The following is an 18123-nucleotide window of genomic DNA, read 5'->3' as shown; positions in this document are numbered from 1 at the left end:
GTCGATCGGGTCTCTCCCCGGTGCGCCTTTTCGTTAGGTCCTATCTAGGCTGCGCTTACGTTTAGCAACGTTTTTGTACGACACAATAATACCTCGTCTTTCAGTTTTGCTTTTAGAAATAGGAACAGCTTCGAATGGTGTGCTCATTTCAAATTTTGCTTTTATCATTATTTAATGGTAGGTATTTAATTTAATTTAGTATTTAATGGTGGTAGGACCTCTTGTGAGTCCGCGCGGATAGGTACCACCGCCCTGCTTATTTCTGCCGTGAAGCAGTAATGCGTTTCGGTTTGAAGGGTGGGGTAGCCGTTGTAACTATACTGAGATTTTAGAACTTGTATCTCAAGGAGGGTGGCGCGTCTACGTTGTAGATGTCTATGGGCTCCAGTAACCACTTAACATCAGGTGGGCTGTGAGCTCGTCCACCCATCTACGCAATAAAAAAAAAAAAAAAAGGTAAAATATCTCAATAATTATTTTATGAATCTCACAACATATTATTAATTAATTATCCTAATGTTACATTAAATGTTAATATTAAATAAGCCATTCAGTGACCCAAAAAGACCGATAACTGATATAAACGTAGAGCTAAGGAATACACATTAATACTAAATAGACAATTGAAATTTCGTGCTCTTGTCTTAAGGTGGCTGTGAACATTCACGTAATGATCGCTACGGGCTCCGTTTAGCACTTAATATCAGGTGGACCGTAAGATTGTTCACCCATCTACGAAATAAAAAATACCAGCGCTATTCATACTTAGACGAATTTAGAAGTCATGTGCCGTCTACACTTCGTGCTTCCTGTCTTAACAGTTTTCCACATTCCCTCTCGGGTCGTTTCCTTTAGGTAGTTACCGAAGGATTAAATGCTTGCTGGAAGCTATTACAGTAAATTTACTTCACACATTAATATTGTGGCGTTCTTTTGACTCTGAAATAACATTTCTTACAAGTAGAAGAATACTTAATACTGGTGCCTGACGTGTTGGTGACTAACTTTGTACACTATAAAGGATGATTACGTTGATGTGGTACACATAAATAAATTAATAAGCCAACGTTATTGTAAAAAATATGAGAATTATAAATTTAAAATTACGCTGGGAGCCCGCTTGGGTCTGTACCAGCTTCGCATTTGTAGAGCAAGAAACATATATCTAAGTCTGAATGTAGTCATGTCTCATGGAACAGTTATCACATAATACAAATTGAAATTTGACCCGGCTTACTTATCTACGTCAATAACAGAATCTAAGCAAAAAAGAAAACTATTCTAAGTCTCTTCTTAGGTCACTTCCATTAAATATACATTAGTGTTCCGGTCTTCGGAATAGCCAGATCGGTGTGTAAGTGCGACGTAGAAAGAATGATCGTCTGCTAATGCCCGTTCCGAAATAGTGAATAGAACGAACTCCCGTGCAGTTTTATTGTACCCTTTCAACGGAATTGACCTCAGAAATGTCTCCATTGTCACTATCAAAGGCTTCACATATTGACATTGATAATGAATCTAAATATCACATTCCTTTTTGAAATCTTACTCTACGTATTGTCACTAGGTATACCAATCTAAAGGATACAATCTACCGTATAATTTTTAAGCTTTCACCTCATATTTCAGGTGATGGTATTCACTTTGTGATAGGGATTCCGGTGAGCATTTAACATTTGATGATATGTCCAACTACAGTAATTCAATTTGTATCATATATGTATATTCCAAATATAGGATATATATTATACAAATTTAATTGATATCATCGTGGATATCGTGGATCGTGCTTCAGTGACGAGTAATAGAGGTCTATTATGTCCAGCATTGGACTGCTATAGACCGATGATCTGATGTGATGTGATATCCCAAATTCTTCTCTCACTTATTAATGAATTTGAACAGTTTGAAAATTTTATTACGAAAATGAAGTGTGACTGTCAAATGCATTTTCCTAGAAAATAAGGCAAATGAAGATCATAAAGTAAAAAAAAATTGATTGTTTTGTACCGTGTCGCTTCTGTTGTTATTAGGAAAAATTGTGGACGTTTTTATTTCGCAAATACTACAGATCAATTAAATTAACGATTTGATTGAGTTACAACACATGAATAGAAACATAGATCTTAATGAAAAAACTTTTGTACATTTCAATTAGGTCCCTTTGAAATACAGTAATTTTCCGACGTTAACGAGTTAAATTTTATCGAAAATTAATTGCGACATCTTCATTGAAAACTTTCCACTCAAGTTTGGTACCTAAATTTTGTCGGAAACTTTTACAATACATTGTATCTACCGACGAACTCTAAGGGGTGACTGAGTAACGTTGAAATAAATCTTAAGCAAATTTTCTCTTCAATCACCCGTTGATGTTTTCGAGTGGATGCCCAAAACATTATTAAGAAAGTTGCGAGTCTCGTTTCGCGCTAAGTTTAATTACGGCAAATCAATAAACTTCGGTAAATACTCGTGCCTAATGTTATTTGCTTGAGACCAACTTAAGGACAGTTTAATTAAGTTTCTTCCAGTGTAGCACCTTTGACGAATAAACACGGCTTTGCGTTCATTTATGTTCGCATTGTTTGACTTTGTGAAAGGCAGCTCAATATTTTTAATTGACTAGAGTAACTGATTGACTGGCTCTGGCACAATTTGGTCTTGAGTTTTTTTATTATTGCCCTTGTAGGCCGACGAGCATACGGTCCGCCTGATGGTAAGTGGTTACCGTTGGCCATCATACAACGCAAGATATTTGACAGATGCCTGAATCTCGCTTATGACATTTTCAAGATAAGCTCGCATATATACAAGTTCCGAACAACAACATTCGGACCGTCGGTCTACCGAGCAAATATCACCCGCTCGGTGGAAGATCTGCCCTTTGTCGTTTAAGCCTCCCAAACTGTGACATTGCTACCCACCACAGACTTCAGCAATGCCAGGGGCAGAACCAAGCCGCTGTCTACCGCAAACCGGAATCTATAGTAATTACCACTTGAGCACTGCTACTTGCTAGTGCTAACTTGAGGTATTAGTTGCATTGGAAAGATGACTATGATCACTTGGCGACACGAAATAAGTAGGATGGTGGTAGTAGCCCGAATAGTTACGCCCTATGAACTATTCTGAAGACAAAAACAAATTGGTAGGTGTACAGCGTGTTGGGAAAGAAAGGTATTATTTACTGCCTTTTACAGAATCTCTCGTTTTTATATCTCTCGTCTTTTATTTGCTGAATACTAGAAGCGCTAGTACTTAATCATTCTCGGATATTAATAATACTACTGAAGCAGCAAGCCGCTGTCGATCTTGAAAAGTTTTTTGAAGTTATACTTCTTTAAGCGAGTTATGAAAGATTGATGAGAGTGAAATTTTAAGATGCGCGCGCACCGTGACACAAAATTAACAGAATGAAGTTGCCCACTGAATCGCTCATTACAATACGACCGACGTAGCTTGACGAGTCTGAATATAGCTGCAGGTGAACTTTCCGAACCGTACCGAGAATTACCGAATTTTTACGATGTCAAGAAAAGGGATGTCCAATATGCGTGTTTGAGGATGTTGTTTAATCGAGTTTTTTTCAAATTGTTTATAATTTAAATAAAAAAAAGAAATAAAAATAAAGTATAACTTCTTACGCGCATACATAACATAAAGTATAACTTCTTACGCGCATACTTAAATTATAAGTACACGCACCCTTTTTTTATAAAATCTTGGTTAAAGGAATAGAGGTGAAGGAAAGAGGTTAATGGTTCTTAGAAAAGATCGCGAGCATTCAAGAGCTGGATGGTACGTGACAGAAATGATCTCTGGAAATGTATTATGGAGGGGGGCAGTGGTTGCAACTAGTAGGGGTCACTGTGATTAATATTGATAATGACAAAACAATAGACTGCCAATCATGTATCGTGAGCTCATTTCTTTATTGTATATGTATATTGGTAAAGTGCACAGTCTTCAAGTTACGCCCTCACAATTGATACTACTGTGTACAAAAAAAAAACAAAACTATAATAACAACGGTAATAATTCACGGTTAACATATAAAAAATGTGAAAGAAAGTAGGTAATGAACAAATTAAAGTAAAAATTAAGAAAAACTTTTCAACCAAATATAATAAAATACCAGGATAGGTCGGTTCTCGATCGTACTCATTTCGAAAATTTTCACCTATTTTTTTGTTAAATAAAAGTTGCCTTCCTTCTGAATTAAAACAAAGCTTTCAAATTGAAATCATCGTTTGAGCTTACAATTTTAAATCTGTTGTGTGTGTTGGTGCGTCGGTATCGCCGCTTGTGAGAGTGAATCAACATCAGTGTGTTCATCATTTACAAGGCCAAAAATGTTACTTTCCCGCTTACTCCCACAGGGCTCTTGTAATCGATGCAGCTGTGTGAGTGAGTAGGGCTGTCGGTGTTCGTTCTCGGGCTTCTTGCGTGTGTGGGTGACCGATCCGGGCCCGCGTAGCCCCCGCCAGTTACGAGACGATCGTAGCGGCACTACGACGTTCCTACGCCGTAGATTACCGCAGCGATCGCTCCTACCCGCATCGGACAATAGAACCGGCGACAGATCGCGGCGTTTTGTTATTTTTTTTTGTTAGATGTGAATAAAAGACTCTTTGTGATATCCTTTTCCACTCGTAAAGCGGAGACAGTATGCTGGAAGGACGTTCCTTTGTCCTCTACATAAACTGTCACTGAGGCGCTATGAAAATTTTGAACATTAATTTGTCAGTATTATGGCTCACAAATTGGGACAGCTTAGTCGTGTTGCGGTTAACTGAGCGGATTGTAAGGGATCGGTTAGGCGTTGTGTATAAATAAGCAAGCGCGCCGAAACCATTTTAGGTGTACTATTGTAATCTCATGTGAACGCATTTGTGTGTTGTGTAGCGTAATTAAAACAAGACAATTGAACTGTAAGTGTTAACATGGAGTTGGTAATAAGCGCTCAAATATAACAGGTAATTTTTATGATTTACATTTACTTTTATTGTTGTCGTAGTAATTAATAGTAGTTTATTTTTACTCAAAATCTAAGACGTTTGCCGAGTTTTAAAATTTAAATGCACTAGTACGTTTCTTATCAGTGATGAATGAAAATGTAATTTTGGCATGGGATATTTAAATTAAATAACTGCTTAGAGAACTTTCTTGGTTAGATCTATTAGAAATATAATTCTAATTACGGCTTTCATCTTTATTAATCCTGTTGTAAAACGTTTAAAATATTATTTATAGAAATCTTTGAGTTCTCATAACACTTTCTTTTCTTATTTTAATTTCAATGTATGGAATTAGGTGTATTGTTAAAATTTTCAACGTTTTAAGTATAATTTGTGACATTACAACAATTATACTGTATTTGGAAAGGTGTTATTTTAGCGTTGTGACATAATCTTTTTCGAACCAACTTTGGAGTGAGTCCTTAGCGGTAGTCGCTTAGCTTTGCCCTTGCCATTGATAATGCCCATAAATTACGGTGATCACTTGCCATTAGACACATATGGCCTGTGTAGCAAAATATTGCATCGTTTTTGATCTAACGATACATTGAACGCAATATTTTTAGGCAGGTTAGGTTTGTAGGCAGCGACTCGGCTCTGCCCCTGGCATTGCTGAAGTGCATGGGCGACGGTAACCACTCACCATCACGTGGACCGTGTGCTCGTCTGCCTACAAGGGCAATAAAAATAAATAAAAAACTCAACGATACCAATTTTCTGTTCTTTTAGCTTGTCCTTGCCTATGTACCAGAAATTTAGACGCGGTCGTCATCCATTGTATTTATTATTTATAGAATTATAGGAAATTTGTGAACTGAAAACTGAAATATATTTTATCGAATATTTAAAAAGTAATGTGTCGAATTGAGGCACGAGTGAATGCCGAGGCAAGAAAGTACCTTATCCCACTATATGGAATGCGATGTAACTGATATCTGGTACCGAAAAAGGTTTTTAAGTTATTTAACTGAAATTTTGCTTAGTAGAAGAATTTGCTAAACGAAATATAAGCACTTCACGACTTAGAAAGTTCATTCGTGAGCGCGCAATCTAAAGCAAAATCAGCTTACAGACATCCATCGCGCGGCACGACACCTTTGGTCTTAAGGGCATACTGAGTTTCAATTTGGTTACATCGCGTACCTGACAAAGAATCATTTGTAAAACGTAAATTTTTAGTCATCGTTTTCAAGTTCGGATTTGTCGGTAAGTTATGATATCATAGAAAAAAGTAGGCAATTAAAATCGAATGTTTCACTAATGGAAAGGAGCTGTAACACAAATGCACCCTGTATATATTTTGAAGTCGGCTATAAATTTCAGATTAATAAATAAATAATAATAGAGATTATGGTCATAACAGGAACTGACAACAAAGAAGATTGAAATCTGAATAACGTTCACAAATTACCGGATCTGCTTTGTGTAGGATAAATCAAGCGGTCAATGATCCTATTGAATTCAACGATTATTATAATTATCTTTGAATGTAACATTATTATACTATTGTAGTGTACAGTAATATGTGCCTTATTCAAGCCTTTGTAAGATTCAACATTGAATAAACATAATCGTGTTCTTGAGAACTTATAGTCGGCATAGTGTCTGTGGTTTAATATGAATGGTTTCAAAAATTTATTTTATCGAAAGGAAGCTGTGTATTACTAAATATAAAACGCGGATTCACCCATATTAAATTGAACAAACATATATTTTTGGTACAAATATAGATTTTACCAAGTGATATAATCGTAATCTTTGATAAAATAAACTTATTACAACTTTACTGTTATTTTAAGAATACAAAATGAACGATGTATTTCGTTCTATTAATTTTAGACTTAAGGGTTTTCCGGTTTCGGTTTATCAATAAACCAGTCTAAACACTATTTTAATAATTTATATTATTATCATTAAAATTATTGGAAGCATTTTTGTATGAGTTTGGATGGAACATGGAGCGATGTTTTGTTTCATTCATGTATTAAGTATAAGTACTTTACACTTGAAGATTTTTTTTGATTTAGTTTAGACAGAAGCATTCTACAAAATTCACTGTCAAACACAAGAAATTTTGCGGCCTGTTAATAGCATCGCTGTACATACATCACTGGTGGTAGGACCGCTTGGGAGTCCGCACGGGTAGGTACCACCACCCCGCCTATTTCCGCCGTGAAGCAGTAATGCGTTTCGGTTCGAAGGGTGAGGTAGCCGTTGTAACTATACTGAGGCCTTAGAACTTATATCTCGAGGTGGGTGGCGCATTTACGTTGTAGATGTCTATGGGCTCCAGTAACCACTTAACACCAGGTGGGCTGTGAGCTCGTCCATCCATCTAAGCAATAAAAAAAGGCGAGAAAAGTTAGACGGCGCCATATATTTTACATTGACTAAATTAAGAAAAGCTGTAAGCTAAAGCCACATCGCATTCGTTAATCGCCGTCACAGCTTAATGTCATCTGTAAAAACTTTTGATTCTATATTTTTTCATAACTTTAGTATGTCACCCTAGTTCCTTTTGGATAATAACTGTTTTAGTTGTGGATCTCTTAATATCTTTTCCAAAAAAATAATGTTTCTCTCCGATTAAGATGAAGCTTTATGTAGTTGTTCTTGACGCTTTAGGGAAGGTTTCTGTCATAGTTCCATGAATATACGAAAATTTGGAGTATGGATTTGCAACAATAGCTTGCATTACATACATTTAGCGATATTCATAACCAAGCCAAGCTGTTTTCATTCGTTTTTTTTTATTGCTTAAATTGGTGGACGAGCTCACAGCCCACCTGGCGTTAAGTGGTAACTGGAGCCCATAGACATCTACAACGTAAATGCGCCACCCATAGATATAAGTTAGTCTATAAACTTCACTTTTTTAATATGTATAATGGCTCTCAGTTTATCTTGCATGGACTCCTCGCCTTTGATCAAAACATTTTTTAAGGAATTCTAGGTAAGTGACAATTGTTAGTTTCACTTTCAACACTACTATTAGAGTTTGTATAAGCCTCAAACAGCATTTTATTAATTTAAATTACATAATCGAATCATAGTTAAATTATAAATAAAAAAAATTCAAATTATATATATCTCATTCGTAAATTTCACATAAAATATCCCAAAGGCCAAGTTTTAAGCAATATTTACCCAGGTCCAATCTATTTAGTGTGCTAGTCTTACAGTCCTCTATAATTCAGCGATTCTGATTGTATTCAAATTGAATACAATCTCACAGTAATTATGGAAAAAATGTTCTAGCTTCAATATTAGAATACATGTTTTCCTTTGGTTCTAAGACTGACTTCAATAAAGTTCAATTTTAAATTGTTTTGCAATCCAAGTCTAAATAGAAAATAGCACCTTATAGTTTTTTTTAATAATTCACATTTAATCGCTACCCGACTCAGCAGTTAGATTTAGCTTATTAATTACTATACTGATACTATGAACTATAAATTATAATGTACCAGCTGACCCGGCAGACTTCGTGGTGCCTTAATCGATAAATAAAAGACCTAAACTTTTGTATAAAATAAATTGAAAACTAACAAAAGGAATCCGTCCGACACATCAAAGGAAAAACAAAATTGTTATTTTTATTTAATTCCGAACATTTTTATATTTATCTACCTTTTAAACTTTCTCTGGACTTCCACAAATAATTCAAGACCAATTTTAGCTAAATCGGTCCAACCGTTCTCGAGTTTTAGCGAGACTAACGAACAGCAATTCATTTTTATCTATTTAAATGTATCGATCTCAAAGACTATATGAACTGGTATGTAAGTATTTTTCAAATTTAAACATTGATTCCGTCCAATGAATATTATGTTCATATGGATGTTTGCTCGGGTTACACATGTACATTTAACTTACTGCACCCATTAATTTAATACCGCTTAAAACATGTGCGATTGTATTTTCACATTCAAACTGACACGTTTGCAGGATTTATTCCTCTCAGTATTTACAGACTAAAAAAATATACAATTTTACTGCTACAAGTACAGTGGAACTGTTACAGCAACTAAATAAGCAATACTATAATTAAGTCGTAATTCTGATAAATCCAGCTTAAATTCTTCTCGGGTTTTTATGCCCTTAAGAGAGCTTAGTTCGGAAGATGATTTCAAAGAAAGTAGTCAGTGGCTACCTGAGGTATCTCTCAATATTACCAAGACATTAAGATAGAAATGCCAGTTACATATGAAAACATTTTTCGAGTGTAACAAAACAGTTGTACCAATCCCTGAGGCCCATACTCAGCATATACATATTCGTTGTTATTTAAAGTTTAAATAGTATTAAATACGAGTAGGTACAAAGTATTCTTAGTTCAAGTCAATGATTTAATGTATTTTGATGCGACGTTTCACATAAGATCGATAATCTTGCAATTAGAACCATTGTAGGTATATTGTGTGTTCGTAAGGATAGGCACGTCGTTGTCTCATTATTCTGCACAATATAATATGTATAACATATTTTTCTATATCTTTCCCTCACTGCAAAGGATAGCGACCACATCTGACTTTCCTCCGCAGTGCTTGGTCATGGGTGGCACGGACCGCATGGTACAGACTACCACCAATTGCTTCCCTTACTAGATCTGACCATCTGGTGTTATGCCCAAGGCGCGCTCGCCCTCTATGCGACCCGCAATTATGAGCTTCCCTAATTCATGTCTGGGAGACCGCATGATGTATCCGAAGAAGTTCATAACATACTACAAACATACTATACATACTACAAACTACCACCTTAATTTTTTTTAAGCTGGAGACGGTATTATCGTTTGATGTACATTTGGAAGGAGTTAAAGGAAATAATGATGTCGTTGTTATGAAATATTTGTGTGATATATGTATGCTGGAAATGCTTACGAATAATATCTAATTCTACACATAAAAGAAATAAAATCATGTCTCATTTCTTCAAAATATAACTATTTAATAAATGGGTACACGCGTTATAACTTTCATTTGGCGGAGACAAGGACCTTCAGCTACTCATTCCTTTGGTTGTCGTGGGAACGGCGCAGCGGGATTTTCCGCTGTGAAATATCTTTTGTCATTTTATTTCAGTGTGAGTTTTCAGAGAAAATGTCAGCGAGTCTTAATATAAATTTAAATTGTCATTCTCGTGCGCTGACTTAATGTGAGAAAGCATGATGTACGAGTATTACAATATTAGGTTAATTAATATGTTTTTACTGGGAAATGCAATTATATTTCAGTAGCACGAATGTTGGATATGAAATAAATGTTGAACATATTTACAAATTAAAACTTTGAATTTCATGAAACTCTCATTGCTTTTCAACACAAATAGTATGAAATACCAAATTGTGAGGGTTTAAATATATCCTACAAATATGTATGTAAATGTTGCTTTATATAAATAAGTTTTAATCTTATAATAATGGCGTTCAGTTGTTTGAGAACCTAAAATATCCGACGATCACTATAAGGGTTTTGTAAACCCAATTAACTTCATTTGAGTTTGACAGAAATAAACATTAAATGAAACTTAATCACGACATTACCACGCCTTCCTCACTTCAACCATGTGCATGCTTTGTTTTCGGGTTCATGTGTTTTTCTCTGTTTATGTTTTAGTTTATATAGCGGTGTAAGTCTATGCTTAGCTTTAAATCCCGTAGAACACGAAAGGGAAACGGGAATGACTGAAAATCAGCGCTGAAACCACGTCGGTTCGGCTTAGATTTTGCTTCTTTTTTATTTATCTATATAAAGCAAGTAAGTGTTTTCTATGTGAAAAGTTTTATTATTATGTATTTTTTTGTTGTTATCTACATTAATGGTTGAAACGGTTTAGCTTTTCAGGAACATTTTACACTACTGCTTATAGTACTGATGTAACGTTTTTAGGAAGCCCATAAGGCTAGGTACCAACACTTTTCCTTTTATTCCGCGAAACATTCATGCGTTTCTATTTTAAAGTGGGACAATCGTTAGACAGTTAAATTGATTCTTCGACCACATTTGCCAGTGTGGGTGAGGGTTGTGATATTTATCGATTTCGAACCATTTAACATCAGGTGGATCGTAAACTCACTTATCTATCATGACATAAAAAATAGATCTTAATGATTTTAAGCAACAGACGATTTCCGATAATTCCGATTTATGTAAAAAGCAACTAAGTGATTGAATGGTGGTAGGACCTCTTGTGAGTCCGCACGGGTAGGTATCACCACCCCGTCTATTTCTGCCGTGAAGCAGCAATGCGTTTAGGTTTGAAGGGTGTGACAGCCGTTGTAACTATACTGATACCTTAGAACTCATATCTCAAGGGGGGTGGCGGCATTTACCTTGTTGATGTCTATGGGCTCCGGTAACCCATTAACACCAGATGTGTTGTGAGCTCGTCCACCCATCTATTCGATAAAAAAAAGATAAACATATTACAAGTTAAGATTTTTTCTCTTGTTAATAGTATCAGACCTATTTGAGACCTCAAACACCTATTTGAGAAGAATAAACGACCCTAAACTTCAAACAACTGATGTCATTTTCGCTCATCCAAGCTATTCGCCTCTACCAGGAATTAACCCAAGCCTCACAATCTTAATAAGCTGTCTAATTAGTTTGACTGCTTACTTAGTGCTTAGGCACTAACAACCAGACAATTGTCAAACTCATTATGTTCTGTATTTCGGATATACACCTACCACTAATATTATAGCACAATATCTCTATATATAAAAATGAATTGCTGTTCGTTAGACTCGCTAAAACTCGAGAACGGCTGGACCGATTTGGCTAATTTTGGTCTTGAATTATTCGCGGAAGTCCAGGGAAGGTTTAAAAGGTGAGAAAATATAAAAAAATCTCGGAATTATACAAAAAACAAACAATTTTGTTTTTCCTTTGATGTGTCCCCTTGATGTGTCTTTTATTTATCGATTGAGACACAACGAAGTCTGCCGGGTCAGTTAGTTAGTAATAAATATATGATTTAAATCGAAACTGAAGATCGTCCGAATAGATACAAGGCTTCAGTCCGTACTTATACAATGGACGGCTCCGAAACCTACCTTAAAGTTATGTGTATACTTGAAACTGCACGATGTTACCGTAGTGTAGGTGAACCATAAATTGTGATGGCTCGGACATTTTTTTTAAATCAAATAATGTTTTCGCAAAAAAGAAAACGGTTTTTTTCCTCTACATTTCAAACAAAATAAGTAAATATATTTTCTCGAGTAACTTTTTACGTCGTAACCATTTTAGGCGAAATTCACGTAGGCTAAATGTACGCGTAGATTGAGAAAATCTAAATGATTTTGCTGGCGCCCTTAGCCAGTTCTACAAAATGTTTTGGAGCCTAAGTTATCGCGAAATCTAATCCTTAATAGAAATTTTCGTTCACTTAAAACTACCTTTTTCCAATACTCGTTTAATCTCATATGTTCAGATGTTTTTCTGAAAGTCTATAATCATAAATGGTTCGTGATGAAAAGTACTTGAGTTTTTCTTAACTTCTCAATTTTCGGAGAAGTGCTATATCAGTTTTTTATTTTCTTCCTATCGGAAAGAAGTTGACTTTTAGATTCTTATATTTCTTACTGCCTTCTGATTATGTTCGTTGCGGGATTCAAGACAAATCAGCTTTGCTTCAGGTGAATATTCTTCAGAGCAGTTTCTTTGTGGTCGTCCCTGTTTATAAAAGTTACAATCGAGTATGTGGGCGAATATCCAAAAAAACATTGCGTTACGAAAGTTATTCGATAAGTCCATTTTAATATTCTTAAGTGACATGAACAATGTAGAAACAATATCCTTGTTTAGGTTTTGTTGTTGGTCACATTGGTTGTTGTTTGCAAAAGCAGCGATACCGCGATTGACTGGCTTCATTGTTTGACGCGACGGCCGAGGCTCTATTGTGGTACGAGAATGTCATGACGCCCGATGCGGATCGTGTACGCGAATATTGTGTTCCCAGAACAAGTTATGGTTACATAAAATACCAAGTATATTTCATATTGGTTTTTGTATCTTTATCTATATATTACTATATACTATATCGATGCCTCCAATGAACACTACGCTAACTCCAAATTCGTAGATTTACAGGAGGAGCCTTTAAACGAAAAAAGTTGATAAAATCTTTATTATATTGATGGTTTTTTTGTGTAACTAGCTGATTTACTCTTGCTTCGAACCCCATCAATAATGATTAATTGTCATACTTTTAACATAGTGAAGCGATTTGCGTGAAAAACGACAATTTCAAATTTTTTAGTTAGAGTAGTGTTCATTGGAGGCATCGATATATTTCTACCGTTTTCATTAGAGGAAAAGTATACATGACCGATTTAGCGAAAAGCTATTACTGTGTTTTCTGGACATCTGTTAAGCCATGCTTGGTAGCGAGTTACCGTTACGGAACGTTACGAATCTCATGTTAAGGACACGTTATAAATGTCAGTGTTAGCATTCAGCACGGGGGTATAGTTGTAATATTCTAGAAACTAGCATTGAAATGCGAATGTAAATTTGTTGCATTTTCTTTTTTTACTGGTGGTAGGCCCTCTTCTGAGTCCACATGGGTAGGTACCACAGCCCGGCCTATTTCTGCCGTGAAGCAGTAATGCGTTTCGGTTTGAAGGGTGGGGCAGCCGTTGTAACTATACTGAGACCTTAGAACTTATATATCAAGGTAGGTGGCGCATTTACGTTGTAGTTGTCTATGGGCTCCAGTAACCACTAAAAACCAGGTGGGCTGTGAGCTCGTCCAACCATCTTTTTTTTTTATTGCTTAAATGGGTGGACGAGCTCACAGCCCACCGAAACGCATAACTGCTTCACGGCAGAAATAGGCAGGGTGGTGCTACCCACCCGCGCGGACTGAGCAACATCCATCAACAACAACTGAGCCCATCTAAGCAACAAATAAATAAAAATAAAAAACACGCCTTAAATACTCAACCGATGATCGTGAAATTTGGTGTCCTCGTCGTTAATGGTACCGAAAAGTACATATTATTATGTACCACAGCGGTACATTTAAGCTGTTCGTTTTCTGTTTTAAGTTGACCACGCTCCCGCTGACAAATTGTAGATTTTAACACGAACCCGAATTAACGGTAATGTCGTTCGTTATTTTTATACAGGCGATATCCATAACATAAGGCCGTTTTGGCTATAATCACGTATCTGTATGCAAATCTCAATGGACAGGACGATCGTTTGCCGTGCTATAATTGCTCAACGGATGGGTTTCCGCACTCGTAACAGAGGGGGGGAAATTATATCTTTATTAATAACCGACCCGTAGCTGTGCTTGTGTAATTTTATTAGATTTTAAATCTCTTTTTTATTTTATTTTTTGGTTCCAATTTTCTTTATTGGTTGGATGGACAAACGAAATCAGGGTCACTTTGAGACGTAACATTGCGGTGGGCAGTGTCTTCACTATGCCCCTGGCATTGCGGATGTCCATGAGCGACCGTAAACACTTATCATCAGATGGGCTGTATGCTTGTTCAGCTACAGAGGTGTACCGGTTTAAAAAAAAAGATGTGTGGTGTCGTGGGAAACCGGATAGGAACGAAGCTCCTTATTATAAAAATATTAATTTTAAGTTCTATTCGAGGCATAAAGAAAACAAAACTGGAGGTTTCGCAACAACCCACGGTCATTCGGTAACGTGCGAACTTATTGTGGTACACTTCATTCACGGTTGTTTGCATAAGAGTTAGTGTATTGCGCAAACGAACGCTCTGAGATCGTGGTCAATGAATGATAAAAATATATGTTATTTTTTGGACGTTATTACAAAATTAAGTCGTACACTGTGTGCATTACTAATAAAAATCTTACGTTACGGACGTTTTTTTCCCGGTTACGGTACACCTCCGCATCGTTCCATAAGGAATTTCATTCCAAAAATCTCTCAAGTGTTTGGACGTAATGGCAGTCCTACCTGTGGGAGATTACAAAATGCCCTACCAAAAGAAATTGTATCTAGCTTTTTATAGGAACCAAGGGGCTAAAGATCAAATAGAAGTTTTACTCTAGGCTATAGTGTGGTCGTGCCTCTGTCTTTGTTGGTGTCTATGGCTGCGACCATTTTCCATCAGGTTCCATGAAAAGCACCTCACGCTTTTTTTTACAATAAAATCATTTTTTTACAGTTTTTTAATTCAAATTTATTAAAATTTATTTTAAATTTTTTAGTTTGATTTTCTATAAGTGTTTTTTTTTGTACTATTATTTATTGTTAATTTTTTCGTTGAATTTAAATATCTTCACTTTTTTCTTCTCAAATTTTTTTTTAATATTCAATTGTCATCGGTCCTTAATAAGTATACCAAATTTCGAGTTAATCCGACGTTTTGAAGGGGGTCAAAATCATGTTAAAAGATTCCGTTACAAACATACATACCTACGTCTGAAGCTAATAAAAGCGCATTAAAATACGACAGGGCATAGAAAATTGACGTAGGAATACCAGAAACATTTTACGCATAACCATTTGTAAGGAATATTAAAATGAATGTCACGAACGATAATCATTATTTACAGAGTCCGCATTATTTTTACGTTTTTTCTCGGCGATTCACGAGCAGCGGGCCTCACTTATTCAAATTAATTTCATTTCTTCAGTACTATTAAAACGAATATTTTCATAATAAAATACGCGTATGTTATCGTCTAATAAGTTCGTTTCTTTGTACTTTAACTATATGTCTTCATGTGTTTTCATTTCTTCAAAAGAATATCTCATGCGTATTTAATGTTCATTAGCTCATTCGCGTGCCAAAATAACTGTAATATTTTATTATTTATGATGTAAAATTGGTGAATTGCGTAGTCATTAATGAAGATCAATCGAGCTGAATGAAAGATCAGAAAGATGTTGATATAATAATAGTGATCATGCTATTTTGAAACTCCGAGCGGAAGCCGTGCTCGCCCACATGTTGAAGTGAAATTGGAAAGGCCTCCGGGCCATAATTAATCCTTTCTTCCTAAAAAAACATGCAAATAAGATAAGCAAAAAATATATTCTGAAACACAACAAGAAATTGCGACAATAACTCGTTGTTTTTAGTATAGTGAAATAATACTAACACAGCTATGTATTTGATTTCGATTCGAAGTGGTTTTAGAATACAATGGCTGCCCCACTCTTCAAACCGATCGCATTGCGGTTTCACGGCAGAAATAAGCAGAGCGGTGGTACCTACCTACCCGTGCGGACTCACATGACGTCCTACCACCGGTAATTATGCAAATTATATTATTGCGGGTTTGATTTTTATTACAAGATGTTATTCCTTCACCGTGGAAGTCAATCGTGAATATTTGATAAGGCCTTATTAGAAAAATTGGTACCTGCCTATTGGTAAAATGATATAATACTGACTGAATAATACTGACTGATACAATAATAAATTAGTAGGAAATATTAGCTTAAAATCAAGTATCGAAATAAAACTCAGAATAGGCGTTAGTCTTTTCCCCTTTTTAAAGTTATGCTCGAGTTGCATGCTTTGGCACTGCCACCTTGACTCGTTTTATAAAGCGTACTCGAAGAAAATAAGTAAGAAGCAAGTAAGATCGACCAAGTAAATTCATTTACCAATATTTTTTTGTTAAATTATTACATCGAGGTAAGGTATAACCTCTATATATAAAAATGAATTGCTGTTTTTTTTTTATTGCTTAGATGGATGGACGAGTTCACAGCCCACCTGGTGTTAAGTGGTTACTGGAGCCCATAGACATCTACAACGTAAATGCGCCACCCACCTCGAGATATAAGTTCTAAGGTCTCAGTATAGTTACAACGGCTACCCCACCCTTCGAACCGAAACGCATTACTGCTTCACGGCGCGGAAATAGGCGGGGTGGTGATACCTACCCGTGCGGACTTCCAAGAGGTCCTACCACCAGTGATTACGCAAGTTATAATTTTGCGGGTTTCATTTTTATTACACGATGTTATTCCTTCACCGTGGAAGTCAATCGTGAACATTTGTTGAGTACGTATTTCATTCGTTCGTTAGTCTCGCTAAAACTCGAGAACGGCTGGACCGATTTGGCTAATTTTGGTCTTGAATTATTTGTGGAAGTCCAGAGAAGGTTTAAAAGGTAGATAAATATGAAAATGCATTTTGTTTTCCCTTTGATGTGTCCCCCGTCGGACGGATTCCTTTTGTTTGTTTTAAGTTTATTTTATACAAAACTTTAGGTCCTTTTATTTATCGATTGAGGCACTACGAAGTCTGCCTGGTCAGCTAGTTCAAAATATTATTTTTTATTGTAAAATCTGAGTATCTGTTATGACTATTTCAAAAACATTGTTGGGATATTTTATATAGGTATTTTTTGCGTGCTTTTTTGAAGAGCATATTTGGTTACAAATACCAATTGACATAAACTGATAGATATATGACTGACTGAGCTAATAAGAGAACTTTTTTAAAAGATAATGACAAAAAGATAAGACATTAGGAATACTAATCAATCAAAGTACATTAATAAAATTGTCACTATGAATTACTAGATTTTATCATTCCGTTTCTTGGTCGATTGGGCAGTCATTAACGAGAGTACCCTTTCGATCGATAGGGACGGACAGACGCTGACATTCTAATTATTATGATAACGCTGACGTAGGGTGAGGCTATGGGGGAATATTTCTACTGAGTATTATATCTGATTACATAACAAATTGACTTCATGCGAGATCTTTCCAGAAAACAAATAAAATACTTTTTAATCGTGTAATTTTTATTATTATTTGAATACCAGAAGTAAAGATTTGCAAATCTATACTAATATTATAAAGAGGAAAGATTTGTTTGTTTGTTTGTTTCGAATAGGCTCCGAAACTACTGGACCGATTTGAAAAATTCTTTTTCCATTAGAAGCCGACATTGTCCCTGATGAACATGGGCTTTTTTTTTTTTTTTTTTAGTTCATAAATAAAAACCATACCTTTACGATCTACAAACTGTGAATTAGTAACCGAGGCACTAAGAAGGCAATGTGAATTACGCATTTTCAATTAAGATACGTCGTCGCAATTGTAATAAATAGCCGTGGAAACCGGAACGTGTGAGGTCTTA

General features: G+C 35.7%; 1 protein-coding gene across 1 annotated transcript in view; it reads left to right on the top strand.

The window, feature by feature from the left end:
* Positions 1 to 4476: 4476 nt before the first annotated feature.
* LOC114252628 (uncharacterized) overlaps positions 4477 to 18123 on the top strand; it is a 71016-nt gene continuing 57369 nt past the window's right edge. Inside the window, exon 1 of the mRNA XM_028187187.2 lies at positions 4477 to 4976. The gene's annotated coding sequence lies outside the window, so the exon portion shown is untranslated. The remainder of the gene's footprint in view (positions 4977 to 18123) is intronic.

Source organism: Bombyx mandarina, chromosome 08 (assembly GCF_030267445.1).
Source record: "Bombyx mandarina strain Sakado chromosome 08, ASM3026744v2".
Lineage (NCBI taxonomy): Eukaryota > Metazoa > Arthropoda > Insecta > Lepidoptera > Bombycidae > Bombyx > Bombyx mandarina.
Note: the sequence above shows the minus strand (reverse complement) of the source record. Positions and strands in the feature narration are given on the sequence as shown.